This window comes from Chrysemys picta, chromosome 4 (genome assembly GCF_011386835.1).
Source record: "Chrysemys picta bellii isolate R12L10 chromosome 4, ASM1138683v2, whole genome shotgun sequence".
Classification (NCBI taxonomy): Eukaryota; Metazoa; Chordata; order Testudines; family Emydidae; genus Chrysemys; species Chrysemys picta.
In genome coordinates, this window is record NC_088794.1 from 96651326 (window position 1) to 96677139 (window position 25814).

Below are 25814 nucleotides of genomic sequence, written 5' to 3' on the forward strand. Positions count from 1 at the left end.
GGTGAAAGAAAGGAGATCTCACTGACTGTCCCACTGTGCGAACGCCAGTAGAGGACAATTCCGCGTGAGAAGAGAGAAAGGGCTGCAGGGAAACTACCACTGCCATCCAGCAAAGCTGATTGGTGGATGGTGTCGCTGGGCTGTAGGAGCAAAGATGGAGTAAATTTCTTCCCAGAGCAGTCCAGCTCTCAGTTTTTTTTCCCTTCCAGAACCAGACCTGAAGGAAAAAGCTCCACAACCCGCAAATTGCTTCCCTCTCACATTGCCGTAAAGTGGTACTGCCAACACACACGAGCTCAGCACATGCATTCCTGGCACTGCTAAGATTGAAAATGCAGCTCCGAAGAGAAGGGGTTAACCCATAGAAGCACAGCCACGGGAGAGCTGAGACGTTAGTTTAAACTGACAAACCTAGTCCTCTGTAAACAGAGGAAACAAACCACACAAAACAGCAGCCATTAGAAGGTTGTTGTTTTAAATCCAGAAAGCAAACCCAGTGACCATCCCCAGACCTGCGATCTGAAGCTTACCCCAGATTTCTCACTGCTCCAGAACCAGTGGTGAGGTGAAAATATTCTCACGCTGGAATCCGTTGACTCTCCGAGAAACTTGAGAGAGAAAGGAGAAGGCAAGAGAGAGCGGGAGAGAAGGGGGCGGAGGCAGCTCTGACATGTTTGTACAGTGCCTGGTTCACCTGGCTGTGAATTTGATTTCAGGGTGTGGTTGTAGATGAGACACAGAAATGTTCAGCGCTGGAAAGTCTCAGGCTCTCACTGCAAAGAGCATGATGAATGCTGACACTGGGGCCTCATGGGATCCTCCTTCCTCCTCCTCATCACCATCTCCCTTTGGACTCTGGAAGGGACAGGAGAGAGAAGGTGCTCAGAGTTGCACCAGAGCAATGAGGTTTGCTGGGTCTCAGACAAGAGCCTCTGCAAGGTCGCCACCTTGCACCCCTCCTCATTGGCTGACCTATTAATGCTCCGACTTGCTCGTTACCGCGCTTCTCTCGTTTCCACTGCCTTGGGGCCTAGAGCTGCTGCAGTTCCTAATGAATCCCGACATCTCCTGCTGTGTTGTGAATTTCAGGATCTGCCACAAATTCCTAGTCATTCCTGGCAGCGGGAGCTTTGATCATTTGATATATGTCTGGATAGATGATAATTAATTTGCATTGCAGATGTGCAGCACATGACCTGGTGCCAATACTTTTCCTCTGTAGCTTGCTATGAGTCAGTGCTGTGTGGTTTACTGTCTAGTATCACCCCATAATCCTCTTGCTCCAATTGTGCTGTAGCTCGGAGCTTATTGACTCCTGGAAATATACATTTCTGCATCAGTGACTTCTGTCTGCTGGAACTTCAGTCAGCAGCGGGGGATGGGAAGAGGTGGAACGTGGATGAGGAACAGGAGGAGGTCAGAGTTCATGTCTGCCAAAGCCATCAATAGCTCTTTCCCTAGAGCAAACAAAGGGGATTCTTGCCTTATTGCAAGAGTCTATTGCAAACAATGCCAGTCTAACACCAAGATGATTAGGTCCAAAGAGCAAAGATAAAAATACCTCCACCCCACACCGTGTAATTTACTCCCTTTTGTTTGTGTGTGTGTGTGGGGGGGGGGCGGGGGGGTTGCCAACATGGTATTAAATAAAAAAAAATCCATGATGTAAGTAACCCTGATCAATTAAACTGACATGGGCACCACAGACAGACATTATGGCCCAGTGGAGGGGGCAGAGAAGTGGGACTCAGGAGACCTGGGTCCTAATCCTCACCCTGCCACTGACTTTCTGTGTAACCTCGGGTAAGTCACTTCACCTCCAAGTGCCTCAGTTTCCCCTCCCACTACTTCTCTTGTCTATTTAAATTACAAGCTCTTCAGGACAGGGTGTCTTTTACTATGTGTATGTACAGTGCCCAGCACAATGGGCCAGGGTCTCAGCTGGGATCTATAGGAACTACTGTAATACAGAGAATCATGATAATAATACTGAGGGCAGGTCTACACTAGAAGCGCTACATTGGCGCAGCTGCACCAACGTAGCTGTGCCGCTGCAGCATGTCTAGTAAAGATGCTCTATGCCGACAGGAGAGCGCTCCTGCATTATTCTACAGGTCCTTGTCTGATGAGGCCTGCCAAGGAGATTTCCTACTGGTTCTCTACAGCAGCCTCTCTGGTATCTAGGAAGTAAAGTTAGCCAAGACCCTTTCTATCTGGGGATTGGCCTGCCTGCTCCTATTGGGACATGTAAAGTTGGCGTCCCATGAGCAGTTGTAACCAAAAAAGGGGACATTTTTATTAGTGATGGCAAACACCAAACAGTGCTCAGAAGAGAGAAGGGCCAGCATTAGCCTCCCAGCAGCTCTCCCTTCAGAAGACTGCAATTTGAGCTGCAAAGTGCTGCCATGTGGAAGATCAGAGCATGAGCCCTTGTTTGCCAGGTTGGCAAGGGATGTGCCTGCTGCTGAGATGTGTGTTACACTCTTGCATATTGTCATTAGCAACTGCTACTTCCATACATTTCCACTGTGCCAGGCCGTGAGGGTCGATTTATATGGGTAAGTTTGGGGGGAGCAACACAAAGAAATATCACTTATACTGTACAGGGAGTCACCCAGGTTTGGGACGGCCTTTAAATCTACACAAGAATGGTCCTCCATGGCTTTAAGTGTTTGGGAGCATCGCACAAAGCCCTCTAAAACAAGAGGCACATCCTAGTCATGGAGACAGGCTTTGCCACAGTTAGAAGGGCCTGGCTTTACTTGCCAGAATGAGGACTTTGGATGGAGCCAGAAAAGGCCTGCCGACAGCAATTCCGGGCCCCAGGACAGAACAGTCAGTGGGCCCCCACACACGCACAAGCCGCGCCCGCGCAGACACGGTCCGCCTGACATTTGGGCGATGCTGCGCCTGCACTGGCTGGTGCCCAGAGAGCTGCTGGCTGCGCTGCTGGGCGCGCTCTTCCCGCACAGCCAGGGCTTCCACATGCCTATCTAGTACCGTTGCCAACTGTCTAATCATGCAAACCCCGCCCCGGCCTGGCCCCGACCCTTCCCTGAGGCCCCATCCCCTGCTCACTCCATCCTCCCCTCCCTCCTCCGTTGCTCACTCGCCCCCACCCTCATTCACTTTCACCAGGCTGGGGCAGAGGGGGTGAGGGGTCAGGCTCTGGGAGGGATTTGGGGTGTGGGAGGAAGTGAGGGGTGTGGGCTCTGGGGGGCGAGTTTGGGTGTGGGATGGGGTGCAGGGTGCAGACTCTGGGCGGCAGTTTGGGTGCGGGTCTAGGTTGGGGCAGGAGGTTGGGGTGCAGGAGGGGGTCAGGGGGTCGGCGCTTACCTCACATGGCTCCTGAAAGCAACCAGCACACCCCTCCGGCAGCGGCTCCTAGGCGGGGGGCCCAGAGGGTCTCTGCACACTTCTGCCTGCAGGCACTGCCCCCACAGCTCCCATTGGCCGCAGTTCCTGGCCAATGGGAGCTGCGGAGTCAGTGCTCAGGGCGGGGGCAGTGCACGGAGACCCCCCTCCCCAGAGGCCACAGGGATATGCCAGCCGCTTCCAGGAGCAGCGCGGAGCAAGGGCGGTGGGGCAAAGCACCCCTTTGCCCTCCCCTGTCAGCAGGCCTGGAGCCAGAGTAGCTTGAAGCCTGAAGTGAACCTTAGCAGTCTGGGATCTTAAATGAAGACCTGTAGCGTCATTTAGGGTGGGTGAGGAGGGGGCTCTAGTCCCCCTCTGAGTTTTGTACCCGGGGTCTCCTCACAGTGCATGCCCTACCCCAGCCAGTGCTCTTAATTGCACACATCTTGAGTGTGATATGTGAAGAATTCTGTACTACTCCCAGCTTCCACCTTGGGGGCAGGGAGTTTGTTTATAAACAGAAGCAGGGTGATTAAGATAACAAAAGCTTTTTCATTAAATTAAGGCTCCTTAGATGATCCTGAAAGCACTGCCAAGCACTCCAGTTAAAAGATAGGAAACAAAGGGTAGGAATAAATGGTGAGAGTGGAGAGAGGTAAATAGTGGTATCCCACAGGACTCTGTACTGGGATTAGTGCTGTTCACCATATTCATAAATGATCTGGAAAAAGGGGTAAACAGTGAGGTGGCAAAATTTGCAGATGATACAAAATTACTCAAGCTAGTTAAGTCCAAAGCAGACTGAAAAGGGTTACAAAGGGATCTCACAAAATTGGATGACTGGGCAACACAATGGCAGATGAAATTCAGTGTTGATAAATGCAAAGTAATGCAGATTACAAAATATAATCCCAACTATGCATACAAAATGATGGGGTCTAAATTAGCTGTTACCCATCAAGAAAGAGATCTTGGAGTCATTGTGGACAGTTCTCTGAAATCATCCACTCAATGTGCAGTGGTAACCAAAAAAGCTAAGAGAATATTGGGAATCATCAAGAAAGGGATAGATAATAAAACAGAAAATATCAAATTGCCTCTATATAAATCCATGGTACCCCCACATATTGAATACTGCATGCAGATTTGAGTCACCCCATCTCAAAAAAGATATACTGGATTTGGAAAAGGTACAGAGAAGGGCAACAGAAATGATTAGGGGTCTGGAACACCTACCATATGAGGAGAGATTAAAAAGACTGGGACTTTTCAGCTTGGAAAAGAGATGACAAAGGGGGGATATGCTAGAGGTCTATAAAATCATGAAAGGTGTGGAAAAATTGAATAAGGAAATGTTATTTACTCCGTCACATAACACAAGAACTAGGGGTCACCCAATGAAATTAATAGGCAGCAGATTTAAAACAAACAAAAGAAAGTATTGCTTCACAGTTAACCTGTGGAACTCTTTGCCAGTGGATGTTGTGAAGGCCAAAACTATAACAGGGTTCCAATAAAAGAGCTAGATAAGTTCATGGAGGATAGGTCCATCAATGGCTATTAGCCAGGATGGGCAGGGATCCAACACCATATTCTGCATGCCCCTAGTCTCGGTTTGCTAGAAGCTGGGAGTGGGTGACAGGGGACAGATCACTTGATGATTGCCTGTTCTAGTCATTCCTTCTGAAGCTCCTGGTATTGGCCACTGTTGAAAGACAGGATACTGGGCTAGGTGGACCATTGGTCTTACCCAGTATGGCCATTCTGATGTTCTTATATAGAACCCCCCACTGTAACCCACTAGGAACCCTCTCCTCTCCTAGAGCCCAGGAGTCCTGATGGAGTCTCTCGCACCACAGAGTTAGAAGCAAAGTAAGAATATACTTACTAAAACATAAAATTTTAAACCTAACCAGTGTCCCTTAAGTGACTTGCCACAAGATGTCAGAACATGTTAGTATTAGAGCTGAGTGGGTCTAATATTTATTTAATTTTCTTTCTTTTATATAGGAATTAGATACAATGTGCCTGTAGGCTAATTGCTATGTTAAATGCCAAAAAACTAGAGTTTTCAAGTAGCCCCTGGAATCATGGTTAAAGTTGCCCCCTCCCCCCACCAAAATCTGAAGTGGCGCCCCTGATGAAGACTAGGACATTTCCCAGGCTTTTTAGGTAAGACTTGGATTCCTAGCATCCGGTGCACTTTTGAAAATATAGACTTTCCCTTGAATCGAAGCTCTCTAGATTTTCCCTCCAATTACAATTTGTCCCGTGCCTCTTTCCAACACCGTGCTGCTGCTCCCCAGCCAACTGCTTCTTGGGGAGAACTACACAAGAAAAAAAAAAAAGAGATCACTCTTGCCACAGTTGCTGAACTGCATGTTGCTCTTTCAGACTGCTTCTCCCAACCCCAGGACTGCCTCCCCTAGGGCAGCCATAACTGGGGAACAAGAAAGACTTCAGAGTGTATTGGTTACCCTCACTGGCTCAGCCTGGTTATTTGATTTATAAATACAGCAAATTATTTGAACCGCCTCACACCATGTCTCCAAAAGGGATAAACTCGTTGCCTTATTTCAATCGGACGCTGCGGGTCTCCTGTCTCTCTTTCTCCCTGCTTAGCCCAGCACAAAAACCAGCACCAGTACTCACCACCTGCTGCCACCCCCACACTCTCATCTTCAGTGGATCAGACTCAAGGACCTTTCTATTGGAGCAGGCCCCCATTAGACAGATATGTGCTGGAGACTGGGAGAGGGCAATCCAGCAGCAGGTTTGGCGCTCAGGTGCAATTTAGATAAGCACTCCAAAGTTTAGGTGCTTACCCAAGGCTTATCTGAACCATGCAGACCTTGAGTCTGTACAACTGGCAGGGAATCTCACAAGAAGACACTCTCACAGTGTTCTCATTTATTTTACTTAATTATATTATTTTTTCCACATTTGCTATCAGTTCTAGCTAGGAATAGTGTAAGAACAGCCTCTATTTCAGCACCTGCATCTAGCTAAGCAAGACCATCCACATCTTATTACTATTTGTATTACTGTAGTGCCCTGGAGTCCCAAGCAGGACAGGGCCCTATTTGTGCTAGGTGCAGTACAAACACACAGAACAAGGCAGGGACTGTCGCTAAGAGTTTACACTTTAATCCTGCTTCCATTCCTTGAAATGCAGAAGGGTGTAAGGATGGGGTTTGGTTTAGTCTAGCAGAGTTTGCTCATCCCTGTTGGAGAACTGAGTTCTGTCTGGAGACCACAATGCATCCACATTCAGCGGTCTCACAGGCTGGGGCCCCCCAAGGTTATTTACAGAGGAGCTGCAACCCCTGACTACTGAGAGTTATTCAGGCTTGGGCCCTTGTACTGATACAGCAGGACCCCCATCAGGAGCACACAGCATTTAGATAAGGAGACAGATTTGCTTCAGAAGGGACAAGAAAGTAACCAGCTTCACTTTAGAGCTGTAACTCCATCCAGCCTGGACATGACACTCAAGCAAAAGCTTGAGACCATCACTAGGGCAGCACACATGGCATTTTGCTATTGGTAAAATGCCAGTGGCTCAGCAAATGGTCCCTGTACATAATATTGCCCCCGTTTGGTTCTAAATCACTTCTATGCACTCGTTCAACATCTTTTTCCTTAAAATAAACTCACAGGCTGGTTGAATTGCAATAGAAATAATGTAAAGTTTAGTCCCAAAAATGTTCCAATAGGTCTAACCACATCAATGCTGCCTTACCCGCCAGATATGGGTGGCAGGAGTTACACTAAAGGCACATCTGATGCTTCCTCCAAGGTAAATCATCCCTTCACTGCCAAAGTTACAACCGAAGGTCAGAACGTTCTAGCTCTCCCATAGTTTCATTGTGCCACCTTGGGCAAATCCCTTCTACTCTAGTGTGCAGATCTTTAAAATGATTCTATTAACACCTACCTCACCCAGGTACTAGACTTCATGTTAATTCATGCTGAATTCATGTTTCTTGAAGTGCTTTGAGATCCTTAAAGATGCTACAGAAGTACAGACTGAAATCTTTTGCAGAGGAAACAGGGACATAGATTATAATAACCTCTGTTCAGAACATCTATTCTAGGTCAGTCATCTGAAGTAGACATATTAACCAAATTCAGATACAGTATAATCTATCTACTTTATTAGCCAGCAAAATGGTAACCGTCTGCTAATAGCTATAACATGCTAGTTTTATTATTCAACCTCCAGCTTCAACTTCTACTTAAACTTTATTTCTTGGTTGTTTTTTAAGACTTGTGTGAGATCTTTTGCTCATGTATATGATTGGCCTACACCTTTCCCTAGTACATATAAAACATTACATGGGCTGCTGGACAACTACCTCTGCTTATGAAATATTCCTGCTGGCCATATTTCAAACATCTACATTCAACATTTAATGCCAAGTCAACCCCACTCTAGATCTACCTTAGGGCACCACTACACTGGCAAAGTTACAGTGCCGGCAGTTACAGCGCCACTCAGAGAGCACAGAAGGGAAACCGTTGTTGTGTGTTCACACTGACAGCTGCCTGCGCAATAGGACGTTCACATTTGCGGCACTTTCAGTGGTATTCAGAGCGGTGCACTCTGGGCAGCTATCCCACAGAGCACCTCTTTCTCTTCTGCCGCAGAGACTTGTGGGAAAGCAGTGAAGGGGGAGTCACGGGGGTATCCTGGGTCCTGTCCCAATGCCCCATGATGCATTGCTTCGCATCCCAGCAATCCTTGTGCTTCTGTCTGCATTTGGAGCCATCTTTCAACGGTTTGTGTACTGCGCACCCTGCCTCTTTCAGGCAGCAGGAATGGATCCCGAACTGCTGACCAGTATGCTGCTCACTCTGACCAACACGTCACTAGTGGCAGTGGAGTTATTCCTTAAACTATAAAGACAAGAGGAGTGCGACATTGATCTCGCCACATTTAGTAGCTACGACATGCGATTGCTTGCAGCATTCACGGAGGTGCTGACCATAGTGGAACGCGCTTTTGGGCTTGGGAAACAAGCATTGAGTGGTGGGATCACATCGTGATGCATGTCTGGGATGACAAGCAGTGGCTGCAAAACTTTCGGATGAGGAAAGCCACATTCATGGGACTGTGTGATGAGCTTGCCCCAGCCCTGAGGCGCAAGGACACAAGAATGAGAGCTGCCCTGTCACTGGAGAAGCACATGGCGATTGTACTGTGGAAGCTGGCTACTCCAGACTGCTACCAATCAGTTGCTAACCAGTTCAGAGTGGGAAAGTCGACCGTTGGACTCGTGTTGATGGAAGTGTGCAGGGCCATTGCATCCTGCTCTGAAAGACTGTGACTCTGGGTAACGTGCGTGACACTGTGGATGGCTTTGCACAAATGGGCTTTCCTAACTGCAGGGGAGCGATAGATGGCACGCACATTCCAATTCTGGCACCAGACCACCTAGCCACTGAGTACATTAATTGCAAGGGGTATTTCTCAATGGTTCTCCAGGTACTTGTGGATCACCGTGGGCATTTCACAGACATTAACGCAGGCTGGTCCAGAAAGTGCATGATGCACACATCTTTCGGAACACTGGCCTGTTCAAGATGTTGCAAGCAGGGACTTTCTTCCCGGAACAGAATATCACCATGGGGGAAGTCAAAATGCCCATTGTGATCCTGGGAGACCCCACCTACCACTTAATGCCATGGTTTATGAAGCCATACACAGGGCAACTTGACAGCAGGAAGGAATGGTTCAACAACAGGCTAAGCAAGTGTCAAGTGACTGTTGAGTGTGAATTTGGCCATTTAAAAGCCCGCTGGCGATGCCTGTATGGGAAGCTGGACCTTGCTGATGAAAATATTCCTATGCTAAGAACCTCATGCTGTACGCTCCATAATATTTGTGAAGAGAAGGGTGAAAGCTTCACTCAGGGCTGGACCACAGAGGCTCAGTGCCTGGAGGCTAAGTTTGAACAGTCAGAGACCAGGGCTATTAGAGGGGCACAGCACAGGGCCATAAGAATCAGGGATGCCTTGAGGCAGCAATTTGAAGCTGAAAGCCACTTATATATGTTGCTATGCTCGGGATTGCAGTGCATGTAATGCTAGGAGGTGATTGGTGCACATGATGCAAGAAGGGGGCTTAACATAATTGTATGTTGCTTTGCAGTGTTCTTTTTGCTTTCACTTAATAGAATAAAGATTGCTTTCAAACCAACACAATTCTTTTATTAAAAGACAACCACCGGAGGAGAGTCAAACGAAAAAATTCATCAGCATGGAGGGGGATGGGAGAAGGGGGGAAAGAAGGTCTCAAGAGGAGGAGGGGTTCTAGGACAGCTACAGATTTGTGTATGTCCAGGGATCATACCCAACCTTCTCCTTTGGAGTACAATGCAGCGGGTGCTCTACTTCAGCAGGGCCAAACTGCAAAGGGATGGGTGTTGAGTGCAGTGGGAGTCCACAGTGCTGGACTCTGAGGAGGGAGGAGTGGAATGCTGTGGGTAGAGAGTGGAGCCAGGAGGTTGATAACAGTGTGTTGGTGGTGTGTGGGGAGCGCATGGGAAAGAGTTTTGTGACAGTGGCTGCAGAGGAGGGTGGGCGCAGAGCCGCTTGGTTTGAAGAGCTAATATTTCCTGGAGCGTGTCCACTTGGTGCTCCATAACGTTTACGAGCCGCACCGTGGCTACTTTTTGGTGTGCCGTGTTCTCCTTTCGGTCCCTCTTCTCGCTATCCCGCCACTCCTTCACTTCCTGTTTCTCAGCGGCGGAATGCATCATAACCTCACAGAGAAAGTCCTCCATAGTTCTTCTTGGCCGCTTTCTAATTCTGCACAGCCTTTCTGCCACCAATAACAAAGAGAGGGGCTGGGCTCCCAAGGTCATCTCTGTGAAGTTTAAATGCAACATTTTACAGAAGCAATATTATTTGCAACACAGACAACACTGATTCAGTGCTTTAAAACACAGCCAGTACTCACACACCTGTCACTAACTGGCTGACCCCAGCCAAGTACACATGAGCCACAAGACCTCCAAAATGGTGAGTAGCTGCAGGGGCAGGGTAAATCACTCTTCCTGGACCCTGTTGTACACTGGGTACGTGGCTCTTGGGGAGAGCCAGCACTGTAGGGGGGCCTGATAATCATTCCTGTCCCCACACTTTCCACAGGATGTGATCATTATGGAAGATATCTCGCTGCTATGGATGAACAGGGAATCCAGGGAGGGTCTTTCTCCAAGCCTGCAGCTTCTTCCCTGGCCCCTATGTGGCTCACCTGTGTGCAGCAATGGTCCGTCCCATCCCCCAACCCATGACAGCAAAGTAGCGTGGGAAAGTTACCATTAAGGGGCAAGAAACAAAGCAGCTCTGCCGAGGAACCTGCAATAGCGGATTGCCTAGTATCTCCACCAGAGTTTCCAGGAGATCTCTGAGGGAGATTCCCGTGAAGTGAGGGAGTCTATCAACAGCCTGTACTGACGCTCAGACTAGGCATGTAGTGAGAGACAAGCCTGCTTTCTGCAACCTGCCCCCAACAACTCGCTTCAGCGAGTCCCAAAATCAGATCCACTTACCAGAGGCCTCCTCTCCTGTTTGTGCTTCACCAAGATCCGACTGCTGTGATTGGCTAGGCTCGTCCGCGGTAGAAAAGAGCTCCTGACTGCATGCGTCTCTGACCTCCAACTCATCCTCTGCCTCTGGATCCCCCTCCCCCTCTTCGTCCAAGATTTCCTCCTTCTGGCTCAGTCCACTCTCAACTGGCATGCGAGCCAACGAAGTATCCACAGAGGCCTTTGCAGTGGAGGTGGGATCACAACCAAGTATCGCGTCCAGTTCTTTGTAGAACTGGCAGCTCGTGGGTGCAGCACCGGAGTGGTGGTTTGCCTCCCGCGCCTTGTGGTAGGCATTGCGCAGCTCCTTCGCTTTGACCCTGCACTGCAACTTATCCCGGTCATGGCCCCTTTCTGTCATGCATCGTGAAATCCGTCCTTAGGTATCATAATTCCTACGGCTGGAGCGCAGCTGGGACTGGACAGCTCCTCTCCCCAAATGCTGATGAGGTCCAGCAGCTCAGCATTGCTCCAAGTGGGGGATTGCCTCATGTGTGGAGCAGGCATGGCCACCTAGAAAGATGCACTGAGACCACTGCATGCATCACTGAGCAAATAGGAAGGGGACTTTCAAATTTGCAAAGGAATGTACGAGGTGGGGCTGATGGTTGGTCACCTGAGGGCAGGGCAGTTCAAACTGATGACCAGAGAGGTGAGAACAGGCATTGTGGGACACCTCCTGGAGGCCAGTTGCAGCGCTGTAATCACCACAGTGTCTACACTGGCACCGCAGCGCTGTACCTCCGGCACAGAAAGCTGTATGCCTCTCGTCGGGGTGGTTTTTTTAGAGCGCTACAACTGCGCAGTTTCTGTGCACTAAGTGGCTTGGCAGTGTGTACACCTCAGGCTACAGTGCAGAAAGCTGCTTTACTGTGCAGAAACTTGTCAGTGTAGACAAGACCTTACTTGGTTTGAGATCACTCCACATGTCTCTAAGAGAATACATTTTAATTCAGTAATAGGTTTGCAAAGGATGCATTGGTTGCACTCATCACTTAAAGATTTGTATATACAATTAAATTTCAAGGGGCTTTTGTACACATCTTTTGTCTGCTCTGGAAACTGCTACACAAGATCTACGTAAAACCTATGTTCTTTATATGAAGTTTTGGTCCTTGCAGCAAATATTTTCTCCTCCATTGCCACTAAGGAGTTCTCTGTCTCAGCTTGGAGCCCTGAGAATCCCTTCGCTTTCTTTTTACTTTCTCTCCCTTTGCTTCTCTTTTTACGCTCTCCCTTCCTTTCTTCCCCAATTCCCATCCAAGCAGCCAACTATAAAGTCTAAATCCTGGAATATGGCAGACACTGCTTACACCAGGGTCCATTACTTTAGTAGAATACTGGTTATTGCATGGTCGAGTTCTAACCTAACCTACGCCAAGACAAACACAAAGACTCTCTGGCACCTTCATCTAAGGTGTATGTATTGTCAGATTCCATAGACACAGTATGTGCATACAGGTTATACAGAGTATGTCTGGATGTTGTCCCCAGTTGGTATGGCCAAGAATCGAGTACACATATTCATGAGCATCGCATTCTGCTGAGCGGGACAAGACTGAATGCACCAATGCTAGTTGTTGATAAGCTATGAGGTTGTTGCAATCACTGTTTAATGCCTTTAGTTGCTCCTTCCCCCAAGAGGCAAAATATTCTTCCTTTGCTGCAATTCTGGACCCTGTTGGCCTACTGTGGGGAGAGAGGCTAGGTACAGGAATTGAACCAATATCTCCTTCAGGACAGTGCAGAGCACTACCACTGATCCTCTTTGGATTCTCTTCAGGTAAATATTTATATTACAAGAACATAATCAGGTTCAGAATAAATCACATTTGAAAACACCTGTTGCAGCTCTGAAAATGTCATCAGTGTGAGTTATGAATGGAGACTCCTGCAACGTGTTCTGCTGATCTAGAATTTCTCATTGTGGCTAATTTGTGGCTAACTAAATACTAATTTAGTTAGGAGAGTGATAAAGTGTTTCACGTAATAAGTCGTAACCATTTTTTAAAATTCATGTTAATTTGTATATCCTCAGTAGCACTAAATATTATAAAAACATATTCACAAAAATTGATTTAAATTAAAAACATGTATTTGCCTCAGTGGTATTTGTGACACTTTTAAATTTGTCACTGACATTCATAACAACTGAGAGATTGCTTTTGTTCTGCAGAATGTTCATGAGAAGTGAAAATCTGGCAAATCATCATGAATTATATCCAAGTATTGAGCAAAGATTCCCTCTAGAAATATTTGGGTGGCCATCTTGAAAATTCTTTTTTAAATTTGGCAGTACCTGTTTTAAAAATGTGTGTGTTAAAGTTGGGAAATTTCCCCAGTGACAGTCACAATCCAGATACTTTTCTCAGGCTATCCAGTAAACATAGTCCTAGGGCTGGTTTAGGTATTTCAGGTTCCAAAGTCCCTGTAAAATTAGGCCTTGTCTACACTGCCACTTTACAGCGCTGAAACTTTCTCATTCAGGGGTGTGAAAAAACACCACCCTGAGCAATGGAAGTTTCAGCTGTAAAGTGGCAGTATAGACAGTGCACCAGTGCAATGCTGGTAGCTACTCCCTTTGTGGGGGTGGGTTTTTCACAGTGCTGGGAGAGAGCTGGTGCCGCGACTACACAGCCATGTTAACATTGGTAGTGAAGACATACACAGATATATAAAGTAAGGGTATTTAGATTGCCAGTAAAATATACAAAAAGACATTTCTCTGTTATTTTAGGGCTCAAATTTTCAAGAGTGGCCTCTACATTTGTGCACACCAATTTTCCATACCCACTTTTGCATGCACAAGAACTCTGATTTGTGCGTGCTAATTACATTTGTGTGGCTAAATTGGGCAGTTTACTGTAACAGTTAAAGCTCAGGAATGACTGTTCACACAAAGAGGTACTTCCTGCCACTGTCTGCTCTGAGGGCCTGACCCAAAGTCCATAGAAATCAATGGGAGTCTTTCCATTGACACTTCAGTGGACATTAAAACAGGGATCTCTAGTTTAAGATGGATGTGACAGGGAGGAAATCTGTCCATGTGCTTAATATTAAACATGTGCTCATCTTTCCTGGATCAAGGCCAGGGCCACCATCTCGAAGGATTAGCTCCTATCCAGCTCTCACTGAAGTTAATGGGAAGACCACCACTGATTTTAATGGGAGCTGGCCCCAGGTAACAAGAAAACAGAACAAGGATGTTAGCTCTTAAGTGTAGATAATTTGGATACTAAAAATAACTGAACTGCATGTGTAACCTATTGGTTAGTGTGTCTGATTCACAGAGGATGCAAGTCTGCTATAGTCCCCAATTGTTTAGCGCAAGATATAGAGACTTTTTTTTTTAGTCTGGAGATTCATTCCTTGTTCAATCGCCAGTGTCTGCCAACATGTCAGCCATCACTCACACACACACAAATTGAAGATTTGGGGCCTGGAAAGCAAACTATGCCCACAATGTGGGAGTCTGGGTTGAGCTCCCATCCCCCTTTGAAAAATATGACCTGTTCAACCATTCTTTCTATGCACATGCAATGTTAATAGGATCAAGCACAGATTACAGAGTGGAATTTGTTCTCTTTCAACTAATTAAAAAGGCAACAGAGGGTAATAAAAACAAAAACCTGCATATTAGGAGGCACTGTGTATCAGAGAGAGGAAAGTCTGAAAACTAGAAGATTGTCAATAAGACAACACAGATGCTACAGACAGTCTAATTTAGCCAGATTCTGAGGGGAAAAGCAATTAAATCCACAGCCATCAAATTGCCGTTATTAGCTTGTAAAAAAACTGATGAGTCTCCTGAACCTGCTTTACATTTTTGCTTTCTCGTTTAGAAGATGCTACATTGTCAGAATGAAAACGCCTTTATATATATTTGTTGCAGTAGTATCTATAAAGACACATTTCTGTCTCTAGTGAATTCACCGCAGTGGGGATAACAAATCCCCCACAAGTCTGTTCCTGATTCTTAAAACAGCTTTTAGTTGATCAATTCCAAAAAACAAAAAAATCTTTTAAAAAACCCTGACATATAATGATTTCCTTGAAGGAGCTCCATGCAATTGTGCTTTCCAGATAGCCAGTGTTAGAGCTTCAGATCATTTTTCTGCCATCATAGACCATGCAAGAAGTTAGGAATTTTTGATTTGAGTTTTTGTATCAAATATTTTATTTTCCCCTTCCCCTCAATGAGTTTGGGGCTTTTTTGCTGCTATTAGGGGTGTGTAAAGAAAAACAATAGCGGGGTACAAGCATGCAGTTCTAAAGCAAACAACCTGCACAGTCAACAAAAATATACCCAGGTGTCTCTTGCTTGGAGATTTTAGTGGTGCCTGAACACACATGTATCAGTTCCAGGAGCTAATGCTCACATTGCTTTGATTTTTCACATTGGTGTTGCTTTCTCCTTGATTCTAAGTCACCTGCTGATGTTATTGGAGGATGGTTACTTACAAATACATTTATTCACTCTCCTATGGGGCTCAGTTCTGCAAGGTGCCGATAAGCACTCTGACCTCAAAGCAGCATAGCACGGAAGAAGGTGCTTAGCTTTAAACACATAAGTAGTCCCATTAAAGTCAATGGGATTGAGCCCATGGCCATCATAATATATTTTAAAATGTGACTTTAGTGTTAATGAAACTTTCAAGACCGACAGCCCTGGAGACTCAGAATAGGGTGACCAGATGAGAGACATGAAATATTGGGATATGGGGGGGGGGAGGAAGGAGGAGGTTGTCACCGGAGGGGGAAAAAAAAAAAAAAAAAAAAAAAGAGCCACTGGAGCATAGGAAGAATTGGTGGGGGCTGAGCACCCACAGGCAGCTCCCCGCCCCACCCCCCACCGCACCAGCTCACCTCCGCCTCCCCTGAGCAGGCTGCCGCATCCTGCTTCTCCCCCCTCCCAGTGCTTGCGCTGCCATACAGTTGATTCGCGCAAGGCTGGGAGGGAGGGGGGAGAAGGAGGAATGCGGCGTGCTTGGGGAAGAGGTGGGGGCAGGGCAGGGATTTGGGGAGGGATCCAATGGGGAAGGGAGGGGCAGAGTTGGGGCGGAGTCAAGGCTGATTTGGGGGTGGGGAGGCACGAGCCCCCTCCGCAAAATATCGGGACAATTCATATTCCGACCGAACATCGGTCGGGACGCGGGACAAACAAGTAAATATCGGGACAGTCCCGATAAAATCGGGACGTCTGGTCACCCTAACTCAGAACCACATCAAAGCCAAATCTCAGCCATTTTACACGGCTCCAGAGGCACAAAACAATCTGAGAGCTGGGGAACTCACCCTGAGCATTACTACAACATGGGAAAACCTCAGGGCCGCTATAGTGGCTCCTATACCAGCCCTTCTGGTCTAGGGTGACTGGAACACCCGATCGAAAAGGGATCCTGGTGGCTCCGGTCAGCACCACTGACTGGGCCGTTGACTGTCCAGTTGGTGGCATTGTGAAGCTGGACTGGCAGGCTCCCTGTGAGTCTCTGCGCAGCTCCTGGGAGGCAGCCAGCATGTCCCCGCTCCAGCTTCTACGCATAGGGGCAGCCAGAGGCCTCCGCCTGCTGCCCCCGCCCCAAGAGCCACCCCTGCAGCTCCCATTGGCCAGGAATCTCAGCCAATGGGAGCTGCGGGGGCGGTGCCTGCTGACAAGGCAGCACGGAGACCCACTTGGTTATGCCTCTGCATAGGAGCTGGAGGGGGGGCCAAGTCGCTGCAGGAGCCGCCTGAGGTAAGCACCTCCCAGAGCCTGCACCCCTCATCCTCTCCTGGACCCAAACCCCCTGCCCCAGCCCTGATCCCCCCTGCCGCCCTCCAAACCCCTCAGTCCCAGCCTGGAGCACCCGCCTACACCCCAAATCTCTCATTCCCAGCCTGAAGCACCCTCCTACACCCCAATCCCCTCATTCCCAGCCCCACCCCATAGCCCATACTCCCAGCCGGAGCCCTCACCCCCACACACACACACTCCAAACCCATGCCCCAGCCCAGAGCCCCCTCCTGCACCCTGAACCCCTCATTTCTGGCCTCACCCTGGAACCCACACCCCCAGCCCAGAGTCCGTACCTTCTCCCACACCCTAACCCCCTACCTCAGTCCGGAGCCGCCTCCTACATCCCAAACCCCTCATTTCTGGCCCCACCCCAGAGCCCGCACCTGCAGCTGAAGCCCTCACCTACTCCCACAGTCCAACCCACTGTCTCAGCCTGGAGCCCCGTCCCACACTCTGAACGCCTCATTTCTGGCCCCACCCCAGAGTCCACACCCCCAACCGGAGCTCTCACACCAGCCCCCTGATCCAGCCCAGTGAAAATGAGCGAGTGAGTGAGGGTGAGGAGAGCGAGCAACAGAGGCGGGGGGATAGAGTGAGCAGGGGGTGGGGCCTCGGCGAAGGGGCAGAGCATGAGTGTTGGGTTTTGTATGAGTAGAAAGTTGGCAACCCTATTCTGGCCCCCAGCATAAAGGGTGTGCCTTAGAGAAAGGGGGTGTGGCATAGTGTCTCTACATGCAAGTTGTTGGCATTGCCCAGCACAAAATAGGGCATGATGATGGTGATTTACTATTTGTATTACTGTAGTACCCAGAGGCCCTGACGAGGATCCAGCCCCACTATGCCTGGTACTGTACAGACATACCATAGGAGACAGTCCCCGCTCTGAAGAGTTTAGTCTTGTAAGCAGGTGGAAGTAGCACACAATAGAGAGGATGAAGGAGGGGAGGCAAGAGTAACAACAAGAGCACAGGGAACAGGCATAAACCAACTGTGGGAATAATTTGCAGATTTTGAGGTTATGTTTACACACACACACACACACACACACACACACACACACACACACACACACACACACACACACACTGTTAATGAACCTCTGCCACCCATCCGTTTGTGGGCATCATGGTTGAGGTGGGTTTGAGACTGAACTTGAAGAAGGGCAGAGTAGCTCTGAAACTGCCCTGCTTTATGCCAGGGAACACCCTGGTGGTCCCAGGATCAGTAGGTGGCAGGCAGGAGGGAAAGGTAGTATAGAGATGGCTTAATGTCCCTACACATCCCAAGTTGCACCATGCACAACCCAGGACATGGGTCTGAAATCATTTTTATTTTATCCACAAAACATACACAGATTGAACAGCAGAAGTACAAGCTTCTCCATATTGCTCCACTAATATGTCATAATTCTGGGACAACAGGACAACTGCTAGGGCAAGGGAGGAGCTCAGTCCCCAGGGCCTATTCAGTCTTTGGCTTCTCTTCTGAGACTGCTAAGTAGGGTGCCATTTCTGGCAGTGGTTTCAGTGATCCAAACAACTGTTTACAAGGAAATGGTCTGGGGTCATCAAAGAGTCATGACATGTAACAAATTTCAATCCCATTTTTGCCCTGAACCATGTTTGAAACTAGCCGTGAAAAGCTCTGTCCCATTTCTATTCCTCTGAGCCACTGCACACATACCCCTTTTATTACATTTGTGTAATTGTGTCTCTGATGTTCACTTGAAAGATATTCCTCATGTCCTGTTATTATTTACTTTAACTACTGGACTGCCTAGTTTTTAGTGGTAGTTTTAATTGAGAAGGATGATCAGTATTTAATTAAAGGACACTTTTCCAGGCTTACCACAATTTATATTCCCTAGAAATAGGATTCTTTTCCTTCTAATTACTCTAGCTCTTTCAGGACCTGCAAAAGGCCCAAAATAAAAGCTGGCACCAAAAACAAAAATGTAGAGAGAATTTTGTCGAATAAGGGAAATCTCGCATGGAACATAATGCTAGTGCTGGAAATTAATTATGCAGAATTCCAGTAGGTTTAAAAGATGTCAAGTAATAGAGTAAGTGGTGGTGTCTACCTTCTATACTGTCCTCTGACTGCCTGCAGTTGTCAGTGCTCCCCTGCCTTCTTGCCACAAGTATGCTCCTGATGGGTCCATCTGCAAAATATTCTATTATAAAGTAAATAAAAAGATTACCAGGGCAGAATTCCTTTAGGTGTTCCAGCACACCCAACAAGGAGATGCCCTGAACATCTCTGCTTTTCTGAAATCTCAGCCGCCTTATGCCATCATTCTGCCCTGGTTTATTTCTAACCAGTCTTCAAGTGAACAGGATACTTGGAAGCGGCCCTGGATTAATGCCTAATCTCCCCCAAATAGACTCTTCCTGACTCTAAGGCTGGCAGTAACTACGTCTTAACTATGGGCACATGGTGGAATCAAACTGGCAAGCAACAGCATCCAAACAGGCCTCAGACTCCATACCAGAAAGCTGGGCACAAGATCCCTTCCCTGGGCAATCTCACCAACGGCCTTACACCGCCATACACAATGTGACTGTGCACAGAACCTTGTCTCTGGGCAATATTCCCTCCCTCACCGCACACAAGCTGCGGAAAGAGAAGTGGAAAAGAAGAAAGACTCTGATATTGCCCCAAGAAAGCAGACTACAAAGCTGTCTCTCAGGATGTCCTTTTTTAGCCTGTTTCTTCCATCCCAACTCTAGCTACTGTAATTGCCAACCATACTAACTTCTTTGGATCCAAACTGTTTTTCTCATAAGAGTACATTTTCCTTACTGTGTCCAAGAGCGAAATTGGATCTGTTTGCAGATATTTGTGTGTGCAAAGGGATCAAGTCCACAGACAGAAAAAACGAAATGCTCCTGCACTCTGCTCTCTTTCCAAGCTCAGCGAATGTATTCCTTAATGGCCCTGGCACCTTGAAAAAGTGCAGCAGAGCATGTCGTCTCATCCAGGATTATAATTTATGAAAAGGCAGCAATCAACCACATCCCACAGCATACATTTCCCAGCCTGTCTTCTGTTGTAGGAGAGCTTTCAGCTTTAAGTTTTTTTTTTTCTTTTGGATGTGAAATACTTTTCCTAAAAGCATGTTTTGTATTTTAGAGGTAAAGTACCATCACTTACTAGTTCTTCTTTGAGAGTTATCTCTGTGCATTCAGAACCTATTTTGTTCCATATTGAAATGAGGATATGGGATATTAAAACAAATTGTCCCCTCAAAAGCCCCCCTGCTGCTGGGACAGAGAGATCTCTAGTGTTTACTGGCCCCTCCACAAACAGTTATCAGCACAGCTAAATGCTAAGTCAGGTGTAATTCAGATGCATGCTCTACAAATACATATTCTCAAACTCTTGTTTCAGTAGCATTTCATCACGTTATAGTCTCAAATTAAGAATCTTATGTTATGAGCATCACAAAAATCTTTTAGACATATGCTCCCAGGGCAGGGACCATCTTCATTCCGCAGAGCGCCAAGCACCCTGCCAGTGTTTAAAAAACACAAAATACAATTAATAAACAAAAATTCTGAGCTGATCTCCGTTTGCTGAATTTCATTTTCTCTCTGAATCCTACAGTGCCATCACCCTAGTATCTAAATCCTGGTACCTAGCATTTGAATTAGAAGTGTAGTTAGCCAGTATTGTTCACCATTTGCCCAGGCTGAAGGTAGGCTCTCTAGGGTTAAAAGTCTTTCCCCGTTTGTGGCTTCGGGCCAGAGAAGATGGTTCCTATTGGTTGATTTCAATTTCCAGCCTGAAAAGGGAGTGTCAGACAAGGGCTCAAATCTCTCTCAGTATTATGATCTTCTAACCTCCCCCAAATCATCTCATCACACCCAGTGTTCATATGTGGGGGAAGCTCATGCTGGACCCTCTTGCCCACTTCCTCCTATAGCAGCACCCAAAGGGGTCTTACCTTGAGAAGATCTGTGAGAAGTCTCTCTTCTGGGCTGACTTTGGCCACTGCTTCTCTCTGACTGCAGGCTGCTGCTTGTCTTGGACTAGGGAAACATCCCTCGCTTCAGGCAAAAATTCTCAGTAATTTCATCTCAAAGCTTCTTCAGAAAGATCCTGGTTCAGTGTCTCACACACACGCAAACACACATCATCCTTGCAGCTGCTTACTCACCGGCACTAGCCTGATGCCAGCTGCTGTGGAGGAGTATATGAAAGTGCCAGACGCCCCCTCTCCCTGGCAATAAGCAGAGGTGTTTGAAGTATATAAGGAAGTTATAAAGTCCACACATTGGAGCATGGATAAGACTACAGTGACAAATTCCATTAAAGTCTTGCAGCTAAAACGGATTGGATCCCATTGTAGATGTGTGTTCCTGTTGAGGTTTGTATTACAATGAATAGACATTTTCTGGGACTCCTTTGTATTATGTGCTGATTCTGTGATCTCAGAAGAGAGGATGGGAGTAGGGGCTGAGTGACATTTTGTGCATCAGAAGCAAGGACAATATTTTAATCAAGATTCACGGATATAAAGATTATTCATGCATTTCCGTTCAGCTAAGCCTTGAAACCAGGAGATGGCTGGCTTATGCTCCACTCCAAGTGGAGGAGGGTTAATTGGTGGAACATGACCTCACACTTCTAGAATATGTGATTTTTGAATCCTTTGCCTTGCACTTTGGAAAAGTGGAGAATGTGAGCACTTGTAGCTTGCTCTTCTAAAACAGAGAATAGGGCTCCATTACCCTCCTTGGGCAGATGGTGGGTTTCTTATCATTTCACTAAATGCTCCTGGGTTCTTATATCCAGGGAAAGACATCATGGACATCAGCTCTTGTGTAACTGTCCTGCATCTGTCCCCAGCAATTTTTAAAATCAGACACACAATATGGAGTTGACATTTCAGGAAGTTGAATTTCAGCAATGGAGCTTGGAATGCCACAAACCTGCAATATAAGGAAGGGATACTTTCCCAGGGTCTTAGACACTATGACCCAGATTCTCCACTGATGTAAAGCAGAACAGCTCCATTGAAGTAACTGGGGAGACATTAATTTGCATCAACCTGAAGATCTGCTTTCACATTTCAGTTGAAGCCACTACAATCCCGCTATAGAAGACCCAGTTCAAACCCAACACAATCCAATTCTATAAACAAGGCTCCAGATAGAACAACTTCTACTTAGAGCATTTACTCTAGCAATCAAGTTAAAATCAGTAGACCTGTGACTGGGGCAATCACATATTTTCCACAGGTAGGTTTACAAAGAAACCTTTCAGTTCACCGGTATGTCAGACATATTAGTTCTTCCTGGACAAAACTCAAAGCAAAAACTATTTTAATAAAAATGTTGCGGCCAAGAGAAAGACTAGGATTAATTTTCTTGACATTAAGGTTTGGTTTTATTTCCTCACCTGTATAACCACAAGCTCATATTTTCAGGAACATTAGGGAACAATAAAGCTTGCTGCTAATTCTGTCTCACTGGGGCCTGGGGAAAAAATATAAGCTGTGGGCCAAAAGGTAAGAACAAACAACAACAAAAGAGAGAGAGAGAAAATAGCTCAGGAGTGAGTCAGTCTGGATCCTGCTGCTTAGTCACCTGTAGTGTTTCTCTCCAGGCCGCTGGAGATAGGAAAATAAGATGTCCACCCTTCTTCTTCTTTTGACAGGGATAGTTATAAAAGGAAGAGTGACTGGGCAAGCAGAGTTCTAAAATGCACTCACAGATGCAAGCTTTCCAGAGGATTAGAGCTGAGAGAAGCCCATTTTCTCCCATTCACACCCCCTCCCGCCGCCCCCTGTTCTGTTTTATTTTCAATTAGAACATCCTGAATCAACCTGTTCATTTAGAGCTTTAAGTTTCTCAAATAGTGCCTGGAAATTTTGACATTGTAGGGAGTTGCCATGGAGAAGGAGCGTGATGTCAGTGACACAAAAAGCACTGAATTTACAAATACGACAGGAACAGAGCTATTTATAAAGATCGGCTTTTTTCCCCTTCTGTGCGGGAGTGGAGGAGGAAGGGCAGGCAGCAGTTCCATTCTACATGTTCCTGTCAGCAAATCTCAGAAATGAATTTTCTCATTAAAAAAATGCTCCATGTCCCTGGAACTGCTGAAGGCTGTCAGGTTTCGGACTTCATTCATTCCACATTGCTGGATTTAGCTTCCCAGCTCACAGCTGCTTTCACGTCCTAAATAGAGGTCAGATCGTATTTTACATTTATCCAGTATTTTTCACCTAAAAGATCCATACAGCACCACTAAAATGTAGCCACTTCTGGTGCGAGGGGCAGCAGCTAAATAGCGCACTGCATATTACACAACAGTGAAGAGAAAGGAAATTTCTGACAAGGCCACTGAGGCAAATATCTTCTCTTATCCGAAAGCGTCACGGGATCTTTATAATCATTTCATTTATAAAGCAATTCTCCATCCTAACCTATTTATGTGAGGTGCTATCCAATATTTATACAAACCAATAGCAAATTAAAACAATATTTAAAAAAGAGAGAGAGAGGATCCAAATACCAGGATGCCAGGGAGAAAAGGATGGGAGGGTAATACATTTGGGGCATGACGGAGTTCATTCTAAAGGACACTGAAGTGCATGGAAAGGTATAAGAGATAATTTGAAAACAGGAAAATGGAAGGAGGGGCTAAGACGGATGTCAAGGGGCTGAGATTTATATACCGAACGCTTACAACAAAAGTGCGATCGCCTGCAAACTGCATATGTAACATGATGGTGGGATCCCTAAAAGTTGGGCGTTGTCTAAGCAAGGATACTGACCAAGATATCAAGATCTTAAATTTAGCCTTGAACAATATGCACTCAAAAGATAGAAGCTTTGATTTTAAGGTCTCAAAGGGGAAGAAAAAAAACACTGCATGGAACTTAATGATGAATACAACAGTAACATTCAAACTCATGCAGACAGAAAAGTTAATGCTAGAGAATCTCTCTGCATCTCCATCCCTCCATACCAATGATCAAAATCCTGAACATCTAAATTTACATGAGAAAATCCTTCCATATGTATATTTAATCATACTTACTTTTTCATTCACACACACCCCTCCACCTCTTTGGTGGGGGGAAGGAGGAGGAGGTGACAGCCCTATCCCAACTTAGGGATACAATTCAGGCTCCCAAAGAAAAAAAGCCCTTGATCTAATGAGCAGGTGCTCTCTATCAAATGTCAATCTAAATTAAGAGTTTCCAATTGTTGAGTGATTTGTTCCATTATGTAACATTTATACACGTGGAATGGATGAATTTTAGAAGTAAATTCCAATAAATGAATGAAATCAACTTAATTTCAGGGCCCTGGGATAAAGTGTATGAAACTGGGGTGGCCTGGCCTGGCCTGATGTTATTGGAGCACCTGAAGGTCATTCAGATACCTTTATTCACAAAAAAAGCCATGCTCCAATACCAACACAACAAACGGGTGCTACAGAGGGTGACAGAACGTTAAACCTTGGAATTTCTTCTCTGGATATTAAGTAACATCACAAGCAAAACACATGGCTGGTTGTGAAATGTCACTGAATGCGCTGCACATGCTAATTGTTCAGCGGTTCTGTAGTGTTAGGAGCAGCAGAAACCAAGCGTCCAGAAGAGGACTAGAAAATGAGCATGTACATATTGCTTTTTATCCACAGAGGTCGAAGCACTTCACAAAGGTGGGTAAGCATTATTATTCCAGTTTCACACCTAAGAAAACCAAGAGGTTAAATGACTTGTCCAATGCCACCCAGAGTCAAAGCTGGTAAAAGAACCAAGGTCTCCCAATTCTTCATCCAATGCCCTATCCATTGGACTATGTTGCCTCCCAATAATAAGAGTTTTACTCAACTGCATGCGCTGGAGACATTAGGTGGACTCGTCCAAAACACTCCACTTGCCACAACTCTGATATCCAATGAGAGCTCTTACAACCAATGAAACATCAAGGTGATTCTGGGTGAATATTCCCAACTCTTGTTGCCTGATCATATGAAGAGGATATAACGTGGCTTCTAGCTACTTTTTAAAGTTGAGTTTTTCAAATTAAAATTTCATGTGTGTCATTTATACCACTGGTTCAAGCCACAGAAGTCCCTGCCCCTAAGAGCTTACAATGGATGTGTGTCTGGAATGTACCCTAGTATTGTCTGTTGTATAGTAGTCTGTCCGTGCTTCAGGTAACAGGTTTATTCCTTTACTAAAAAAAGAGCATGGCCCTTTATCTCAAGCACTGTTGGACTAATACAAAGCAGCCAAAACTGAGTATGTTCTAGACACAAAGCAACTGTAAGCTCTTAGGGCAGGGCTTTGCCTTCCTTTGTTTAGAAAGCACCTGCAGTAGTATTCACAATATGCTATCTAAATAATAAATAGATTATAAGAATAAAAGATACATGCTATACGAATAATGGACTAGCTTTTTCCTTTTGGCACAGTCCTAAGTGAGGGATGGCACATAAGTTGCACCACCCCAGGAGCAGCCCTTGGAAGCATTGTGACTCAGATACACACCTTTGAGTTCAGTTCCTTTTTGTTCTAGGCTAGTGGAAGGTAGTAATTTGCTGCTAACCTGTTCCAGCAGCGGATTACGATACCCCTCTGTATCAGCTCAGAAGTGGTGAGTGGAGCCAAGGCACTGCAAGTTACAACCTACCCCAATATTCAGATCAAAAACTTAAAGCCAACTACACACTGAGTGCTCAAGGACAGGTATGGAAGCTAAAACAAGGTCACAGAAAAACATGAAAGTCTCTTTTAGCCATGGAAGACGGTTCATGGTGTTTTAAAGGTTGAAAATCTCCTTCAGTGACCACAAACCACCATTTCTTCCAGTGGAACATGACAGCTCTTATTACCAGTTCATAATATTATTCAGGGATCCAGTTATATTTGAGACTATGGCAGTATACAGAAAGAGGAAGTTCCATCTCTTCTTGCAACTGAACGAATGAGAAGGGATGGCTTATTCCTTGGAAGGTGGTAGTACAGAGAATGAAAAGCCATAGAAAGTTAATTGCCTTCGGGTTTAACCCAGTTACAACAGGGATAATCAGAGCAGCACTGCTCTGTGCTGATGCTATAAAGC

At 46.2% G+C, this 25814-nt stretch overlaps 1 protein-coding gene across 2 annotated transcripts in view; it reads right to left on the bottom strand.

Moving 5' to 3' along the window:
- Positions 1 to 20809, bottom strand: part of PAK6 (p21 (RAC1) activated kinase 6) — a 52320-nt gene extending 31511 nt beyond the window's left edge. The window contains exon 1 of one of the 2 annotated variants that reach the window (XM_024106677.3): positions 20672 to 20809. The gene's annotated coding sequence lies outside the window, so the exon portion shown is untranslated. Of the gene's footprint in view, positions 1 to 530; positions 670 to 20671 lie in introns of those variants that run through there. The other variant, XM_065593175.1, reaches the window with a different exon arrangement.
- Between the last annotated feature and the right edge of the window lie 5005 nt (positions 20810 to 25814).